Source organism: Pseudonaja textilis, chromosome 2 (genome assembly GCF_049901715.1).
Source record: "Pseudonaja textilis isolate UNSWEBS1 chromosome 2, rPseTex1.2, whole genome shotgun sequence".
In the NCBI taxonomy this organism is placed as follows: Eukaryota; Metazoa; Chordata; class Lepidosauria; order Squamata; family Elapidae; genus Pseudonaja; species Pseudonaja textilis.
This window is the reverse complement of record NC_141991.1, coordinates 116,687,337-116,706,668: the sequence shown is the minus strand read 5'-3', so window position 1 is coordinate 116,706,668 and position 19,332 is coordinate 116,687,337.

Below are 19,332 nucleotides of genomic sequence, written 5' to 3'. Positions count from 1 at the left end.
TTAACCCAAATTTATATAAAACACCAGGAAAATGCACCAACAGTCAACACACTGTGTAACTTTCTCAAGGGCTCCCCAGTTCCCTGGGACTTCCGAGCCTGCTAGAAGAATCATGTGAGGGCCAACCTCATCTCGGGGAGAATGATGCTCCAAGGCAGGGTGCCATGGCAGAAAGGGTTTGCATACAGCATACTGATGATATGTCACCCCGTGGACATGTCCTGATCTCACTCATGTAGATGCAAAAATGTAAAATATCTTTATTACAGTCTTTGACCAATCTTTACTATAGAAAAGATAAATAGTTTGATGCAACAATGATGGAAATTCTACCTAACTCATTTTTGAAATATCAGGCTGAAAAGGGGAAAGTCGTAGCATAGGAATTGAGTATAAGAAAAAGTAAGCACAAACTCTGGTAACATGAGCATTATGTATGTATGTATGTTTTTATTTATTTATTTTGCCACCTATTCACCCATGGTGACTCAAGGCAGCTTACAAGGTATAAAACCACATTTAAAACAGTAAAACTAGGAAGAAGAATCAAATAATATAATAAAATCATCCCCCACTTCCCACCCCAGCGACAGCAGATCACACAAGCCATTTAATGGGCTCCATCCTGCTCTGGGTTCCACAGGCCTGCTGGCAGAACCAGGTCTTCAGTGCCTTCTGGAAGAGTGTTAGACTGAGCGCCATGGTAATCTCTGCGAGAATGATGTTCCAGAGAGAGGGAGCCACAACGGAGAAGGCCCTTATTTGGTCCACGTGGAATATTCAGGCCCAATTAATGTGCAATTACAATTAAAAATGAGAATGAATGACTACTGATGGGATAGGAATTGTATTATAAAACAATTTTAAGCTTATTTACACTCAGACTCATGTCCAAGTACATATAATTAATATTAAGTGCAATTGTCAAAAAATTAAAATAAAATAGTTAGACAATGCATGCTTTGAATTCATAAGTGTTTACTTTGGGTTGACTGTCTAGAGAATCAATCAGTTGTCAACTTGGTCTTCAGAATCCATTTTCATAATTTCATAACCTTCCTTTCCTTCATCCCTGTCAAATCATCTGGCAACTGTGTTTTTCACAACTGTTACATGTTTTGCACTGATCCCAAAGAGGTCTAAGAACTCAGCAGGTTTTTCACTGTGAAGCACATCTGACACAGCCAGACTTCGCACCAAAATAACAGGTTCTCCTGAGAGAATGGCAACCACCAGTACTACCTTCTTTGTAATGATAAGTGCCCCAGTGGCTCTGGCACTGGAGATGATGGCATCAGCATCCAAAGTTTAATTATAAATAGATTGATTATAGATATGAATATGGATCATAGGCAAGAAAGTTCCAAAGGCACAGTGAAGAAATTGCTAAACACAGTTCACAAGAGACAAGGCACAAGTCAAAGCTGGGGAGTGCAAGTCAGAACAATTGTTCCTGGCAAAGACTAATTCCCCAAGCTTCTCCTTAAGTTACATTCCTCCAGGTGTTCCTTGTGAGGAGGGTTAGGGTGATCTCTTTTCGAGTAGGAGAACCCTTTCTGGGCTTGCCTACTCTCTACTCTCCTTGTCCTTGAATCAAGTGGAGTAGTTCCTCATCAGACTGCCTATCAGACTTGCCTATGTAGGCAAGCAGTTCTCCATTTGATTGACCATCTCCCCAATGCCTGAGAGGCCTGGGACAGCATTGCTCTCAGCCCCTGGCATGCCTTTCCTGTTGGACGGTCCCAAGGTACTCCTCCTCCTCCTCCTCCAAACTATGCTCTGAGAGGGTCATGACACACCTTCACTTGAATGCGATGATTGGAGACTGGACAAAAGCTGTCCAGTCTGCCTTGGTTAAACAATGTTCCATTGAGGAAAGGGAACACCACTCTCTCTTTAAGAGTTGACATGGATGAATTAACTATTGCCCAGACCCATTAATGTATCTTCTCCTGCAAGGCCTCAATCAGCATGAAGGGCACAGATCTAACATATAAGTGGCCAAACAAGTAGTTGAGAGAGCCCTCAGGTTTCACAGGCTCTAATTCTTTCCAGATCACCTTTTAAGATATCACCTCCATTGACTGCTATAAGGCTGTGATCCAACATAGAGTGAATATGACCAATTTTGTCTGCCAGATATACAACATATTTTCATAGTAAGTGATGACCCGGAGTGTAATACAAACGTAACAAAATCCAAAACATAAATAAATGTCCTTTAATGCCTCCAACTTGGCCCTACTGTTCAATAATTCTCAGTTGGAGATAAACCTACTCAAAAATAATCTTCAAAAGAAAGCAATACAGTCCGAATTTAATGAGCAGATAGAGGTGAAATAAAAAAACCAAACAAACTACAATGAAGGAAATTCCACAATGGACTAGGATAAATAATTATCAACTTCAAGGAGATAACAAGGCACATTCTCCCCAGCTGCAACCAATGAGGGGGATTGTGGTCACTTCCTCTGTCATAAACCAAGTTGTTTCCTTCTCTGTTCCTCCCTGCGCATATCCTAGGATGAAGAGGGAATGGACCTGTTTCTTCCTCTGACTGCCCAGCTGGCCTCTGCCCTTCTCCAGCCTCCTCCACAAACTCTGGAGCCAAACCTCCACTCCCTGTTGGCTGTTCCTCCACTCCCTCAGAGTCCGACTCTAACAAGGGCATGACAGTGAGCCTTTAGGTGAATTTCAGCACTGCTCCATCCAAGGAGAGACTGAGTCACTCAAAAGGGCCTCTGGGTGATTATCGGCAGGTGCAATAAGGTGGAAAAGTAATTACATTATCGCCACGAGGTAGGCCTTAATAGTGGATCCAGCTCATGTCTGGTCATCTTTGTTCCTTGTTTTTGCCAGTGACATTCTAGATGTCTCTTGGTTGTCAAGTTCCCTTAATCCCATGTATACCACAGGGAGCATCGGGAATTTTGAGCATGGAAAGTCTGCTCAGCTGTGATCTGATGTAAAACTGCTGCCATTTTGCTATTTCATGCAGCCACCAAGGCTTCAATCAATCCAAGTATAGGGTTTCTGGACTAGCCCAAAACTCCCTCTGCAACCATTAGTCTATTAGTCACATGGGATGGGTTGATCTCATAGGCCTAGCCACCCTGCAGAAAGGAATGCCACTCAAGAACTTGAGGCTCACCAACGAGTGATCAGTTCATGGCAGGGAAGAAATCAAATCTCCCCAAATCCGGAACATTCTGACACTGCTCTGATAGAAAAACCAGATCAGATATATTACCACTGCTGTGAGTTAAACCTTGGATAATTTGGGCCAGGCCCATGGATACCATAAACTCCCAAGCTACATCTGACCCTGCACTAAGGGATGACAAGGTTGAAATCCTCCTCTGGAACCATAAATCCAGGAAATTCACTGTAGTAGGCAGAAAGTCTAGTACAATTGCAACAGCCCTAACTGACCTTTGCTAGTGCCCAATTGAAGAAACGGTGTCTCACATTTGGTCCCTGTATGCCTCTCAAGTATCTCAGCCACCCACCTCCCCTACTCTGGGGTTTTGGCTGGTGCCAAACCCAGAAGCCAGTGAGCCAGATCTCATTGAGCAGGACCCTGTCCTCTTGTTCTGACAGATCTCAGTAATATATGGTAGTTCAGCCATTTCATTGATAAAAATGTCATGGATTAAGGTGGTTTTATTAAAATGATGACTGATCTATCATTCACCAGCATTTCAGATCAGGATAATCAGGCAGCCAACAGTCTGATTATCCTGACAAATGTCTAACAACCAATCCCTGTTATTAATTATACTGTAATTGGCTGTGTGTCACTTTTAAATGACTATGTATGCCACTAAGGGGGAACCAAGGGTGCCACTAAGGGGAGACTAAGGATGCCACTAAGGGGGAACAAGTAGCATTGGTGGAAAATCAAATTGACACATGGAATTGGTTGTCATACCAAAAGTTGTCCCAAGTTGCCAGGCCTAGCTCATTTTCCTGTCCCAGGACATTCTGAAACCTTGCTCTGTTAGCCCACAATTTGTTTACCACAATCAACTCCAGGAGCTGGGGGCTATTTTGTTTGGTTAGCCTCAGCCAAAGTTGGCTTTGCACAGGGTATTGATCCACATGTTGTTGTTTTTTGCTGTTTCCGATGTGAATTAGTAGTTTCTAATGGAGCATCCCTACCACCCATGGTATGTGGCAAGTCAGAGTTAGTCAGACTTTCTTGGATTGTGCACTTTAAAGGAAAAAAAACTAAACATCTACTAAAAAGTTGAGTCACTACTATGTAAAACTTTCTCTGTAACATCCCACAAAAGTAAAAAGATTTTTTTATGAGATGGGTTGGTTAGAAAAAAATGACTAGTTGCCTAAAGGCCATCTCGGGGTTCATCTGGGTGGCCTTGATTCTACCTGTTCCTGTGGATGACTGCCATAAAAACTGTCAGTCATGAAAATTGAATTTTCTCTCTTTCTCAGTGTATTTCAAGTTTCAGGGAAGCAGAAACATTCCTCTCATGACCAACCAACATGGGAGCATGATTGCAAGAGAGGGAAAAGCAGTATATAAATTTGGTAATTTCAAAACCATCAGCATGGCAAAACCTATATCTTGCTGTATATGTATGTCTACAGATGGTTTAGCCATCTTACATAAAATTTATTAGCATATTAATGACTTTTTTGAGCTTTAGCTACCATTTAATTCTTTTATTTTTAGCCCTGATCTATTGAATAAGGAATAGTAGTAAAGGATATAGGAGAGCAAAGGACACATTAACACCATACCATTTTTTCCCTTGAACCTCTGCAGTCTAAAAAAAAGACACTTCTCTATAAAATAACAGCTGCAAACCATACAGACAATTTATAACTCTCAATATTCTTATTTAGGTAATATCCCAGCATGGATATTCTTAATGATGGAGTCTGATGGTGGAATGTCATTAATCAGATGGTAATGGACAGGAAGGTGGGTGGCTGCTGATAGTTTTGGACTATTTGAGATGGTTTTGGGAACATGCCAGCTTTTGTGTTTTTTTTTAAAGGTACTATGACATCTTTCAAACAATATGGGCTTTACAATGTTATAAAATATAGAATGGCTGGAAGTGTTTTTGAATTGGATTGATGCCAGCTAGACCTCAGGATTCCAGTCAGCTATAACCTGGATTCAAATCTTTGTCTGAGCTGTTCAAGATCATGTGTTTCCCCTGATTTGTGCATCCTGAGTTTTATGCCATAAATGAGAGATTATTCTGCCTAGAACATAATGTTAATGAGTAAAGCCATCTAACCCCCACTCTGTCTCAAAAAAAAAAAGGAAAAGAAAAAATGGGAGATTGCTGGACTTTATTATCTTAAGCTTGAACATTACTGATATCTAGTATTTGACAGTTGTCATAGTGAATTATTGATAAACCTGTGACAGAAAGAAAAAGGGTCCCAATCTGTATCCCAGGATGCATATTAAAGGGAAAGAGTGCAATGCAGGATCTAAAAACCAGCAAAAAGTACTTTTAAAAACTGGCAATAATATATTCAAGGTTTAGTCCATAAGTCAAGTAAATAAAATCCAGTAGCAATAGAAAAGAATTGACAGTCCACTCAAAGGTGAAGTTTTCCTGGAAGTCTGTGTAAGAATAAAGTAAAATATAAAGTAAAATAATGTGCTTCAGGAATTGAATGCTTTCAGGCATAGCCCTAAACCTTAGAAACTCCTGGCCTCATCTAAAGGAATACACAGGAATTCTGAGGCTATTTGGAATTTGCAAGTAGACTTTACTTCCAAGCAAACCATTGTCCCAATATACTTTTCTAGCACCTTTCTTAGTTCTTAATTTCTTTCTTTCAAGATGATAATGCTCTGACCCTATGAAACAGTCAAAGACCACTGTTCAATGAGATACTATTAGATGGTTCTTGTAAGATCACAATATTAAAACATAGGCTTTAATGGATTAGGCACATCCGCTTTTCTACAATTTCTTGCCTCTTCCCCTCCTCTTGAAAAGAAGAGTCATCTGTGGGCTATTAAAGAGCACACCGATGAGATAATCTGGAAGAAACGTCAAGAAATATTGGAGGGGATATCTAAATAGCTACAGAGGAATGGAGAGAAGGGATGACTAGAGAGATCTTTAAATAACTAGATAATAACCCATAACAACAATAACTTTACTGAGAGATTTTGAGAAGTCCAACCATGGCATGTTAGACCACCTATTTGCAGATGAACACTACTGAGAAAAAGAACCATAGGTGAGATTTAAATTCCAAAGTATGGCTTATTATATTTGAAATCAGAGCCATGGTAATCTCAGACAAACCAAATATCTTTATTGCTATTAGGCATATGGTATTATATCAGCATTTCCCAATCTCACTATGGTGATACCAAAATTTATTGCCACACATCTGGAGGGCACCAAGCTGATGAAATATGATCTTTATGAATATGTACACTTTGTCTGTTAAAATGCATAACATTCATGACTTTGGTGTGAACCAAAGGTTTTATGCCTTCCAGATTATGCCACTCTCTGTTCTTCTCCATGTTTAATACTAACCACAAATTTTAGTTTGCAAGGTTGTATAAAATCTAATGCCTGAAGTTGGGTCAAATATAATTTATCACAGCTGTTATACACCTAGTAAAACTAGCCTGTTAGGGGAAAATGCCCTGTCAAAAGACAAATGATAATCCCAAACATCTGACACTGTATTTCCAGGCTGAACATATTAATGGAAACAGAACATTGAGAGATTTTATATAATTTGGGTTTCACTTTTCCCCCTGATACTTCAAAAAGGAAGTGTCAAGATCCAAAACTTATGATTCTTGGTAATTGAATGTTTGACCGCAACCCAATAAAGACAAGATGGTTGTTAATCAGTGTGATTGAAATATCCATATGTCTTTTATTTTTATAGCAAATGAGAACTCTAGTCACTATAAGAATAGGGTGTTAGAAATTTTATTGCAATGGGCTTTGCAGTCTTCAGTTAACTAGGCATAATTTTAAAGGACCTTACTTTCATATAGATATTATAGGCACATTAAACTGGATGCTTTCCAAAAATCCACTCCTATTGCAGCTGATTCTAAGCCAGTTCATACCAAAGGGTTTTAAATAAGCAATCAAGGTATGCTAGACCAAATCCAAAGTTATTTTCCTGTTCCTCATCATTGGAAGGCAGTTTTAATACTGTAGTAGAAGCACAAACTTTGTCTACTTTGTAGACAAAGCTGCCTTATGTTGATTTACACTAGCTTAGTAGTCTTTCAGTGATTCTTTTGGTTTTTGGACATTTTTTCCCCAGAGTTCCTTGTAAAATATCAGCATCCAAATCTATAACATCAACATGCAAACATATAAAGTACTTGTGACTTTTTATGCTATGATTTGCACTCTGTTCCTGCCTATATTCGGTTTTTACCAAACCATTATCCTATGTATATATTACAGATTTTCCTCAGGATTGTAGTCAACAGCCAGACTAGAAGATAGCTAATTGGAGATTAGTGTTGAGTAATATTAGGCTTAAATATTCAGCCCAAATATTGTTACCTGAACAGAGCAAAGAGAAGAAATATTGTCAGGGGTTCAGAGGCAGACTGGAGTTTGCTTCCATGATAAAATACTTATTTCTCCTACATTATTCATATCAGATTACTACTCAACTCAAGGTTCTTAATATTTATTTCTCTGAAAAGAATTCCTGATTCCACGAAACTGGGAACAGGGCTTTGGACCAGTTTTTATTTATCTCCGTCTCATGCTACCGCTAGAGTGAAAGCACTGCCAGCATTCAAAAGTGACCAAACCATCAGCTAGAAAGCATAGGACTTGAGAAGTGGTCTGTGGTCACCACCTGCAGAACCATTCCTTTATTGGGGATGTCTTGCTAACTGCCTATGCTTTCCACCTGTTGTCTATTCCATTTGCACAACAGCATGTGAAATTGATTGTCAATCAGTGTTGCTACCTAAGTGGACAGTTTGATTTCACAGAAGTGTGATTGACTTGGAGTTACATTGTATTATTTAAGTGTTCCCTTTATTTTTTTGAGCAGTGTATATCTCTCACCTGTGATTGCTAATATCTAACTTTATTTATTCTACATATCTACATGTCTATGTATCACTTTCTTGAGCATTCTCCTATATAATCATTCTGTTTCAATTTTTACCTCTATTTTCTAACCATTCATGCCATCTATGCCATATTGAGTAATAATCAGATTCCTCTTTTTCCTTCATTTTAAGTATGAGCATATCCATTTCTGCACAATCTGCTATTTTTTGTACGATTAATTCTTCTGTTGGGACTTTGGACTCTTTCTACATTTGCGCATAAGCTATTCTGGCCACTGTGAGAATATGCAACATTATATATTTTATCTTTTTCGAGTATTGATTTTGGATTATTCCCAATAAGTAAAATTCTGACTTGAATTCAATTTGTTGTCCAGTAATTTCTTGTATCCAATTTTTAATTTTGATCCAATAAGCCCTGGCCTTAGGACATAGCCACCACATGTGATAAAAGGTACCATCAACTTGTTGACACTTCCAACATTTTGGGCTAGTGTTTGGATATATCTTAGCTAATCTTGCTGGGCTAGATGCCATTGATAAAACATTTTATATACATTTTCTTTATAGTATGAGGCTGTTGTTAATTTATAGTTTATGTTCCATAATTTTTCCCATTCTTCTAAGTTTTTAGCCAAAATTCTGTGCCCATGCTATCATGGTGGTCTTAAATTTTTCCTCTTCCATTTTAAAATCTATCTATACGTTTTGGATATAAATTTTGGTTCTGGTCTGAGTAAAATTTTATCCAATTGATTTTGCCCCGTTTCAAATTCAAATTCTTCTGAGTCTGTTTTATATCTATTTTGAGTTTGAAGATATGACCACCAATCAATCATGATTCCCTGTTTTTTAAGTGCTTGATTTGATTTTAATTTTCCTTGGGCATCTAATAGATCATTATAATTTACTATTTCCCCTAAATCTATTTGGATGTATCATGGCCTCCATGGTTGTTAGCCATCGTGGTATTTTCATATAATGTTTGTTCTTAATTTTCCTCCAAGTTTGTAATAATGAATAGGCATGTGTTCTGTCTTTTCCCCCCAGATATGTATGCCAACCTTCCTGGAGATCATGGTCTTCTATTGTTAATATTCTTTTGTCTCTTAACTTAACCCAATCTTTAATCCAATTTAATATCACTGCCTGATAATATAGGATAGGATAGGATAGGATAGGATAGGATAGGATAGGATAGGATAAAATACTTTATTGGCCAAGTGTGATTGGACACACAAGGAATTTGTCTTGGTGTAAATACTCTCACTATACATAAAGAAAAGATACATTCGTTAAGAATCAAGAATCATAATGTACAACACTTAATGATTGTCATAGGGTACAATCAACAATCAAATCATACTAGGAAACAGTCAATATAAATCGTAAGGATACAAGCGATAAAGTTACAGTCCTACAATCAGAAGTGGGAAAGGATGGGTGATAAGGAGTGATGAGAAGATTAACAGTAATAGTAGTGCAAACTTTGTAAATAGCTGGACAGTGTTGAGGGAATTATTTGTTTAGCAGAGTGATGGCTTTCAGGAAAAAAACTGTTCTTGTGTCTAGTTGTTCTGGTGTGCAGTGCTCTATAGGATCGTTTTGAGGGAAGGAGTTGAAGCAGTTTATGTCCGGGATGTGAGGGGTCTGTAAATATTTTCATAGCCCTCTTTTTGACTCGTGCAGTCCTCAATTGAAGGCAGGTGGGTAATTCCCATTCTGGTAACCCAAAATCACCTCTGCTTTTACTACCCTGCATCAATTTTAGTTTGATACGTGGCTTCTTGCCCAGCCAGATGAATTTGGTTGTTATTTTGCTTAGTTCAGTGAAAAATGGTTTTCCTAATTTTATCGGGATCATCTGGAAGAGGTACATCAAGTTTGGTAATATATTCATTTTCAGCACTGCTATTTTACCTAATATTAATAGGTTTCTAAGTCCTTCTTAATTTGTTCAATTAATTTAGTATAATTGTCTTCTTTAATTGATGAGCACCTACTAGATAGACATATTCTGAGGTATTTTATTTTTTTCCCACTCTGTAGTCCCATTTTGCTTTGTAGTTCTATTTTCTGATTTGCAGTACATTTTTTAATTATCATTTTAGTTTTATTTTTGTTCATTTTCAATCCCGCAACTTCCCCAAATTTTTCTATTTCTTGGAGTAGTGTTGGTCCATTTTCAATTGGTTCTTCCACTATGAATACAAGATCATCCGCAAAAGCCTGGACCTTGTATTCCTCATTTCTAATTTTAATCCCTTTTATTTCTGAATTCCATCTGACTGTGGCTAGTAACACTTCTAGGGATAGAATAAATAGTAAAGGTGATAGTGGGCACCCTTGTCTCACTCCTTTTCCTATCTCAAAATTGTCTGTATGCTCTCCATTCATTAATACACTTGCTGTTTGGGCAGAGTATATAGCTTTTAGTGTCTTTACTATATTGGTGCCAAAATTCATTCTTGCTATTTGTTGTAGCATAAATTTCCAATTCAAGTTATCGAAGGCTTTTTGCATGTCCAAAAAGATTAATGCTGCTTGCTTTTCAGGGTGTGCTTCATAGTATTCAATTGTATTTGGCACTATTCTAGTGTTATTCCTAATTTGTCTATGTGGTAAAAAGCTGTTCTGATCTGAATGTATACACTCACTTAAGATTGGTTTCATTCTCCCTGCCAAAATAGTTATAAATATTTTATAAAAGAAGAAAGATAGTTTTCAAATATAACACCCAAATGAAGGTAGTGCATTTAATCGGGCTAAGGTAAAGGCCCTTCTCAGGTTGGGAATATTAAGGTGTGTGAGATACTGGACTGGTGCCAGGATGTATCTCTGTCTGTCAAGGGAAGCTGAGTTGTATTACCCACATCCATCTGTTGCTTTATGTTATATGGACATTGTTGGAGTGAGGTGGGGGAAGCTTGTTATAAACTGCTTGTTTCCACTCACTTTGAACTTACCTTCTAATACCATTGGTGGCACAGTAGTTAAAATGTAGCATTGCAGGCAAACTCTTCCCAAAGCCGAGTTTGATCTTGACAGGGTTCAAATTTGACTCAGCCTTCCATTCTTCTGAGGTCTGTAAAATGAGGACCCAGATTATTGGGGGCAATATGCAAATAATTCTTACATTGTAAACTGCCAGAGGGTGCTGTAAAGCACTATGGGGAGGTATATAAGCCTAAATGCTATTCTGATATCACCATCACTAAACCGGTAGGGAGAAATACCAGTTTCACCCAGTAGAATATCATAACTTGCCAAATTATAGTCTCCACTCTCACCATTCTCCATATCCATCTCTGCTCTCGCCAGCCTCCTATGTAATGAGGCATTAGAAATACAGTGTAGAACTTGGAAAATTGCTCTTAAGAATTTAGACTGGATAAGTTTTAATTGTGCAAGATTGGAAGGTGTGACTTCTGACACTGTTACTGGATCTTTCTCTTAATGTTTTATTACTCTGGAACAAACATACTCAACAGATAACCACATCCTTGAACTTTATTTTAGTGCACAGTAAAAAAAAACTAACACATACAACTGCCTCTCATCTCCTTTTTTTGCCTTGAAATAAGAGGTGATTGGTAAATTTTGCACACCATTTAGGAACAAGGCTTTCAAAAAGCCATATTGAAAAGATGAAGATGGGACAATGACAAATGGCAGAGGGGAATACAATGTCATTGTGTTATATACCTCATCTAAATGTGCTTTATCTTGGGATGTTCCTTTTTCCATCAAATGGATCTACCATAAATTCTTTACATCCCTAACAGCTGCAGAGCTCTAGCAAAAAATATCATGTCTGAGGACCTGATCTTCAGAAACATTGAACATTACCCAAAGGAAAAATAACTATATTTGTGTGGGCTACAAGCTTAATGCATTTTGGTGAACAACCAACCCAATATTTATTTTTCAAGATGTTATCAGGCTGTTTATGACAATAAACAATGTGGCTCAGGTGAATGGTAAAGATCTAGTTACCTTTCCAGGAAGACATTTAGAGAGCAATTCAGAGAAAAATGCAGCCCCCAGTAATGTTTGGAAAGATTGTAAAAATGCATCCTGTTTGGAAATACGATGCAAATTCAAGGTAGCAGGTACTCAGCAGTCTACTTTAGAGGTCATCAGAATTAAATAGAAGAAAGAGTGTAAGTTGATAGTTTTCAATCTTTTTATTAGGACAGGATGTGGGTGTAAGGGATCTTCTATGTTGCAAAGGAGTGCTTCAAATGAGCCGGTATTAAATTGGAAAGATAAGTCTGCTTAGAGAAGGCTAAAGGGAATTATATGCAGGGCATAATGGTTGGGGAAGACTGCCTCTCAAGTAGATTGAATTGATTTCCTGCTATTCTAGCAAAACTATAACAATATTAGTAATGATAACAAAGATTGAGCAGCCATTAGCAGCTAGTCGGCTGAATGTGGCATACCTCTCTGGCACTTATTTCATTTACTAAAATCTCAAACCATATTTACCACTTAGATTTCAGTGGATTACAACCACTGAGGACATTTTAGGTTTTTGTTTTTCTTGGACTTTGAATGAATGGCTTTAAAATCTCTTTGTCCCAAACTAACTCTTGTTTTGCAAAGATTGGGGATAAGAGTGCTACCAATCTGCAATTGGCATCTAGTAATATTCAAGTCAGTATCTGATTCATGACAACAATTTTTTTTGCAATATTTTGTAGGCAGCATGCAATGCTATTTAAGTGATCTGATTCTACTAAGGGAGACAAAGCAATGTAAAGGATTCATTTGTTGCTAGGGACAAGGAGATGCTTCGGAAGTAATATTGACATATCCTTGGGGTTCAACAAGAGCTTGATGATCTCCTGTGAGAGACTAAGGACAACAACAACAATAACTTCAATTTGCCGATTTTTCATTATTTGAGCTTTGTCTATTGATCAAGAAACTTCTTTTTAATTAACAGGCTCCAGAACTTGAAAAAAAAAAATCAAAACCTCTGCTATCCTTCATTTAATGGGGTTCATATTCAACACAGCCTATGTGTGTAAATTGAAGCAGGAGTATATGGATGCAAATCTTCAGAGTTCAAAGCAAGTAGCACTTATTTGTTTGTTTGTTTTTAAAGGACGTGTGAAACTCACCCATTTGGTAACAGAACATTCCCAATAACTGATAACTTTGGAATGTTTCCTCTGGAGCAAACAGTTCCATTTGGGGAAACCATCCTGGGCTGGAAATGGACGAAGGTGAGGTAGTCTGGCCCTATAACAGGCTTGTTCAGTTAGTATGTCATATCTGGAACACTTCAGCCTGCTTCTTGTTTGAAAGATTGACTTCCAAAAAGCTGCTCCCAGATCAGCACGGTTCAAAGGAAGTGTGGCATGAGTCAGAAGAATGATGGAATGTCCTAGACTTCTCCAGAACATTTCCCAAATCTGAGAATGTCTAATTTACCTTTTTTTTAAAAAAAAAAAGTTGATGGCTGCAGAGATTCAGAAAACCCAAATCCATCTAATAATCATCCAGAACTTTGCAGCTCAGAGGTTGTAATTCTCAAGTACCTGCTCAGTGTACAAGTTTGCATCACTGATTGTTCTGTCCTTTTGGTTGAAGAGAAGGAAATGTTCTTCTTTACCTTTTTTTAAAAGTACTTTTCATTAAAAGGTTTTACATATATAATAAGAAATACATTCAAGGAAAAAAATCATAATTAAGAAAGAAGAACAAAAGGAAAATAAAAGAGAGACAGAGGAAAAGGTGATAAAGACAAAAAAGAAAATAAAAACAGAAAACACAAAGTGTGTATGTATATATGTATATCCACATGCTTATGCACACACACTTACACACAGTAAATACACCTATATATGGTTTCTGATCTTCCTCTTGGCAGTTACATATACAAGCAAACTTCTCTCTTCAAGATTTCAACATAATTCTCTTATTTCCATAACACGTTATCTCTTAAACATCAAAACCATAAATCACAAAATCATTCTCTTTCTTACACAAAAATTCCATAAGGATTTCCAATCATTGATGAATGTTGATAATGACCTTTTTCTAATCAAAGAACTCAGTTTGGTGTTCTCATCAAGTTCTGCAACTTCATCAACAATTCCTCCATGGTGGGTAATGTCAATCTTTCCATCCTTGTATATATAATGAATCTTGCTGCAGTAGTCATATATTGAAATAATTTTCCAATACACTTTTCCAACATTGTATCTATCAGTCCTAAAAGGGAACATGCTGGCTTCCATTGAATATTCAACTTTAAAATCCTCTAGATCAATGTGTGTCTCTGAATCTAATTTTTTAAAGCTTTTTTACATATCTACTGGACAGATTCCATTTTTTTCTGTAGGAAACAGGCTGAAGGAGAGAACTTAGAAAAGTGGTGGCTAACCTTTTGGGGCTCCTGTGCCAAAAATTGTGCATGCGCTTGCACGCTCACACTTACATGCCAACACCCAGAAGGCAATGCACGCATCCCTACCCATGCATGCGTAATCCTCACCCACCCACCCCCGCCACCCTCTTACCTGCACTGTGCCTCACAGCTGATTTTCAGCCAGTTTAAGGCCTTTTTCAGCATCCCAAAGCTACAGGCTTTGCAGGCCAAAAACAAGCCCCATTTTGTCATTTCCGGTATTGTCAGAAAAACAGGAAGTGAGGGCTAGTTTTCAGCCTGCAGAAGCCTGCAGAAACCTTCTTCGAGCCTTTGAGAGGCCGATAAAGGCCTCAAACCAGCCAAAAATCAGCTGTGAGGTGCGCACATGCCCAGTGAAGTAAGTTTGCCTGCAGTTTGCATGCTGGCACAAATGGCTCTGTGTGCCACCTGTGGCACGCATGCCATAGGTTCACCATCACGGGCTTAGAGTATCAGTCTATCAGGTTAAGAACTGCAGGAATAAAATATTTGAGATATTCCCTGTATCTCCCCTCACCAATTATCTTAGTTGAAAGCTCATTATGCAAACCAGTGGTTTCGTAAGCAACTGCCTCTTAATTTACTGGAATGGTGTGCAATGCTATTTCCAGGGTCTTAATTTTGAGATTCTATCAACTCTTCTACAAGATAATATTTTCCTCAATTCAGATTTTGGATGTTGGCATTTAGTCATTTTATTCAGTACACTCTTACATCCAAATGCAGCAAAAGGCCTATTTTCCCTCACAGTGTGAACTACGTTGAACTGAGAGTAAGTGGCCTAAAGTCATTCACTGATTTGATCTATGGCTGAAAGTTAACAAATCTCTCGGTCTCCTTTGCATTATTGATTCTCACCATTCAGAACATTACATGAAAGTATGATCAACTAATGGGTGCCTACTTCCACATACACACAGCAACAACAGCAACCCATATTATATCAACCCATTGTTTTCTGGCATACATTTATAATTAAATATGAACTTCATTTTCCTGCATGTATTCAGCAGCAACACTCCACAAGGATCAGAAAATGCTTTTAAGAAGAGAGAGCACACAAGAGAGCACCAGCTCTACTTATTATATGCATGACACCTGCAGCATCCTGTTAATAGTAAGGATGGTACCAGTCAGATTTGGCACCTGTGGACCCCAGTGCATTACATGTGCAATGTGAACTCAATCTGACCTGGGCTTGTTCATGTTGTTCTATGCAAGATGGGATCAATACTTGAGAAATGCCTTGCAAATCAATAGTCTGCTGCCTACATCCCTCCAATTAAGGCAGTGGCTCTCTTGTTGGGATTAGCAGAGCAATCTGTAATTGTTTGTGATCCAGTTTGGGATTGTCACTGCCAATGAATGAAACATCAGTCTGGGTTTTTTTTAATGGGGATAAAGACATTACTTGAGACCAGGAAAAGGGATAAATGGGTCAACCATTGAATTAAGAAGAATATGCTGTGGCCTGAAAATGCTGCAATAAACAGGAAAAAGCAATAAACTGTAAACAATAGTTTAATATAAGGAACCTACATAGCAGAAAGATGTTGCTAAATATACACTAAACCTATGTATTTCACCGGTATGTCCTCAATAGCTTAAATGTTTTTAAAGTGAAATGGAACAACTTGTGTAAACAACTATTGCGTGTGTTTATGTGTCTAGATGGGCAAGGGAAGGGGAGAAGGGTTTTTTCTTAATTCCTTTCTTATGGACTTTCTCAGACATCTGGCTGACCATTATTCATATAAGCACATTGCTATGGTATTGTTATGTAGTAAATTTTGGGTTTGCACTAGTATATTGATGCCATTTAGACAGACGTCCCAGGGCATAGTATGAAGAATAATAAGAGACCCCAAAAGCAGCAAAGCCAACTTACCATATTTTGAAAGAAGAGAACGAAGACTTACCCTAGTCATGCTTCTCAAACTTCCTGCGCTTTAATCCCCTTTCAACTTTGTTTTTTCTCCTGTGGTCTGCCTGTCCATGTCCCATTATTGGTGAAAAATGGACTTTATACACTTGGCTTGTAAATGGAATATATGATGGTATGTATAATAAAAACAGTATTTGCGGTATAACACATTTTGGTTTCCTGTGGCCCTCTTGGGATGTATCATGGTCCTGGTTACATGCTTTTCACCAGTGGCTCCCCTGAAATATCCTAGGGGCCCTGGTTGAGAACCACTGCTTTATGGAGCGCCTCTTTTTTCTGTTAACTACATTCTATAAATGTCTAGCATTATCTCTCTGCACTTTTGGCATTTCATATTAGTTAAAAATTAATCTACTTGGTGGTTATCTAAGACTTTAGCTCATCCTTAGATACTATACTTTGGTTGTGAGAGCTAGTTTAATTTTTCCATTCATATAAGTCTGTGAGCACTAGGGACATCTAACAAATCTCATGCAGTTGAATTCCCAAATCTTGGCTAGAACATGTTTCTTCAGGAGGGAAGACTGGAAAGGCTATTGCTTCCTTTCTGTAAAAACTTCTCCTACCTGAGGCAGTGGCATCCTGCTTTCTGATCCAGAAACAGCAAACCCAATCTAGCTGCGGCAGGCACAGATTGAACTGGAATGCCAACAGCTCAACTGGAAGCCCCCAGACCACAATCTCCTGGAAATAAGCCGAGAAAGGAAAGGAGGTGGGTGTAAAGCCAAGCATTTTAACCCAGTTTGTTTTAAAGTGTTTTCAGATTGTCTCTCTGTGTTGGCATATATCACTTTGCTTCGCTTTATATATTCTCATCCCTACAACTTCCCTACTAAATGGTAAAAAATATGCCTGTGGCCTTCTCATATTCTCTCTTCCTGGATCTTTGTGTCCTACTTAAGTCATTTACTTGTAGATACATGGAGGTGAACCAAACCACATTTTCTCAACAGATTTAAAGCTGAGCTCTAGTCTATAAATTGCTTTTGATGGCAGAAAAGTAATCCAACTGCTTGGGAGGAAAGAAGCAGTAAAAAAAATGATCCCAATAAAATTAATTTATCATAGGTGAGGGAAATAATCAGGAGGGAGCATCCAATAGTTATAGAACTGGATGTTGTAAAGATTACAGAGAGATAGGATTAATCAAACAGCCAATCAGTGAAAGGAGAAAATAGGAAGATTAGTAAATTATAATAAGAATCATTAAAAAGTCACCTTCAGGTTCTACCTCTAGCAATTATATGGATACAATGATGTTGTTTGCTAGTCAACAATACAGAAGTCACAACACATGCATAATTTGGGTATAAACAGAGGAAGGATAAATGCTTTTTTTCCCCAAACACCTGACAGAAAAACTCCTTTGTACTACAGTTTGACTGTGTCTAATAAAGCTAATCCAAATGCCTACATTTATCTAACAAGCAAGTAGTATATCTTGTTACTGTGAAATTTTAACAAACTGCTGCACAACACAAAGTACCTGGAGAGAGGTGGCATCTTCTCTTAAACTGATAGCCACCTCCCAGAGTGGTGCATCCCCACTGGGGGCCCAGGCCAACTGTCAGAGCCAGGTCTTCAGGCCCTTTTGGAAGGTCAGGAGGGTGGGAGAGGATTTCAACTTGGGGCTATGATGTTTTTTAATTTTTTTAAAAAAAATTTATAACAAAAACAACAAATAAAACCATCTTTCAGTTTTACAATGTGTCGGTTGAGTACATGTATCTTATGCATATACTAATATTACTATACATTGCTTATTTATTTATGTTCATAGTTTACTCTAATCAATATTTTATGTCTTATTGTTACATCATTGTATCTTCCTTAAAATTTTAGTTTCAATCCTAGTTTATCTTTCAAGAATAGATCCCAATATTTACTGTTATATTCATATTATTACTTATTCAAAAATAATCAATTATATTGTGTTCTTGCTACTACAACGTATTTCAAATTCTTACTCTTCTACCTAACCATTCGTAAAATAAATATCAAATCATATAAAACTCCTTTTCTTCCTGTTCTCTAATTACCATTGTGAATCTACTCATTTCTGTATGATCCATTATTTTCTTGATCGTTTCCTCCTCTGTCGGAATTTTCTCATTTTTCCAATTTTGTGCAAATACAATTCTAGCTGCTGTTAATACATTAATAATCAAATATGTTATATCTTTATTATTGGGCAAACCCCCCAATAAAAATATCTCTGGTTTTAAATCTACATGTTTATTGATCATTTTTTCCAATCGTGTGTATTTTAGTCCAGTATCTTTTTGCTTCTATGCATGTCCACCATATATGGTAATATGATCCAGGTATCTGATGACATTTCCAACATTTCGCCGATTTGTCCTTAAACATCTTTGCTATTCTTATGGGAGTAGGTGCCACCTGTAAAACATCTTATACAAATTCTCTTTATAGGCAGTTGACACTGTTACTTTGTAATTTCTAGTCCATAGTTATTGCCATTTATCCAAGTCTATCCTATATCCAAAAATTTTTCCCCATGCAATCTTTGTTTCTTTAACTTGCTCTTCTTCTAATTTCACTCCCAATAAATAACCATATAATTTTAAAATCATCCTCTCTTCAGTGCCTGTTAAGATTTTATCTAGTTCAGTCAGTTCTTTAAGAAAACCATCTATCTCACTATCCTTTTCATATCTTGAATGTATTTGCAAATATGAATACCAATTCATATTAATCCCTTGTTCATCTAATTCTTGCTTTGTTTTGAGTTCACCCTTTTCATTTAAAATTTCATTATATCTAATAATATGTTTCATTTTAAAAACATCTGGATATGCAAAAGCCTCTATTGTTGATAACCAGACTGGTATTTTCATATAATGCTGCTCCCTTATTTTCTCCCATATTGTT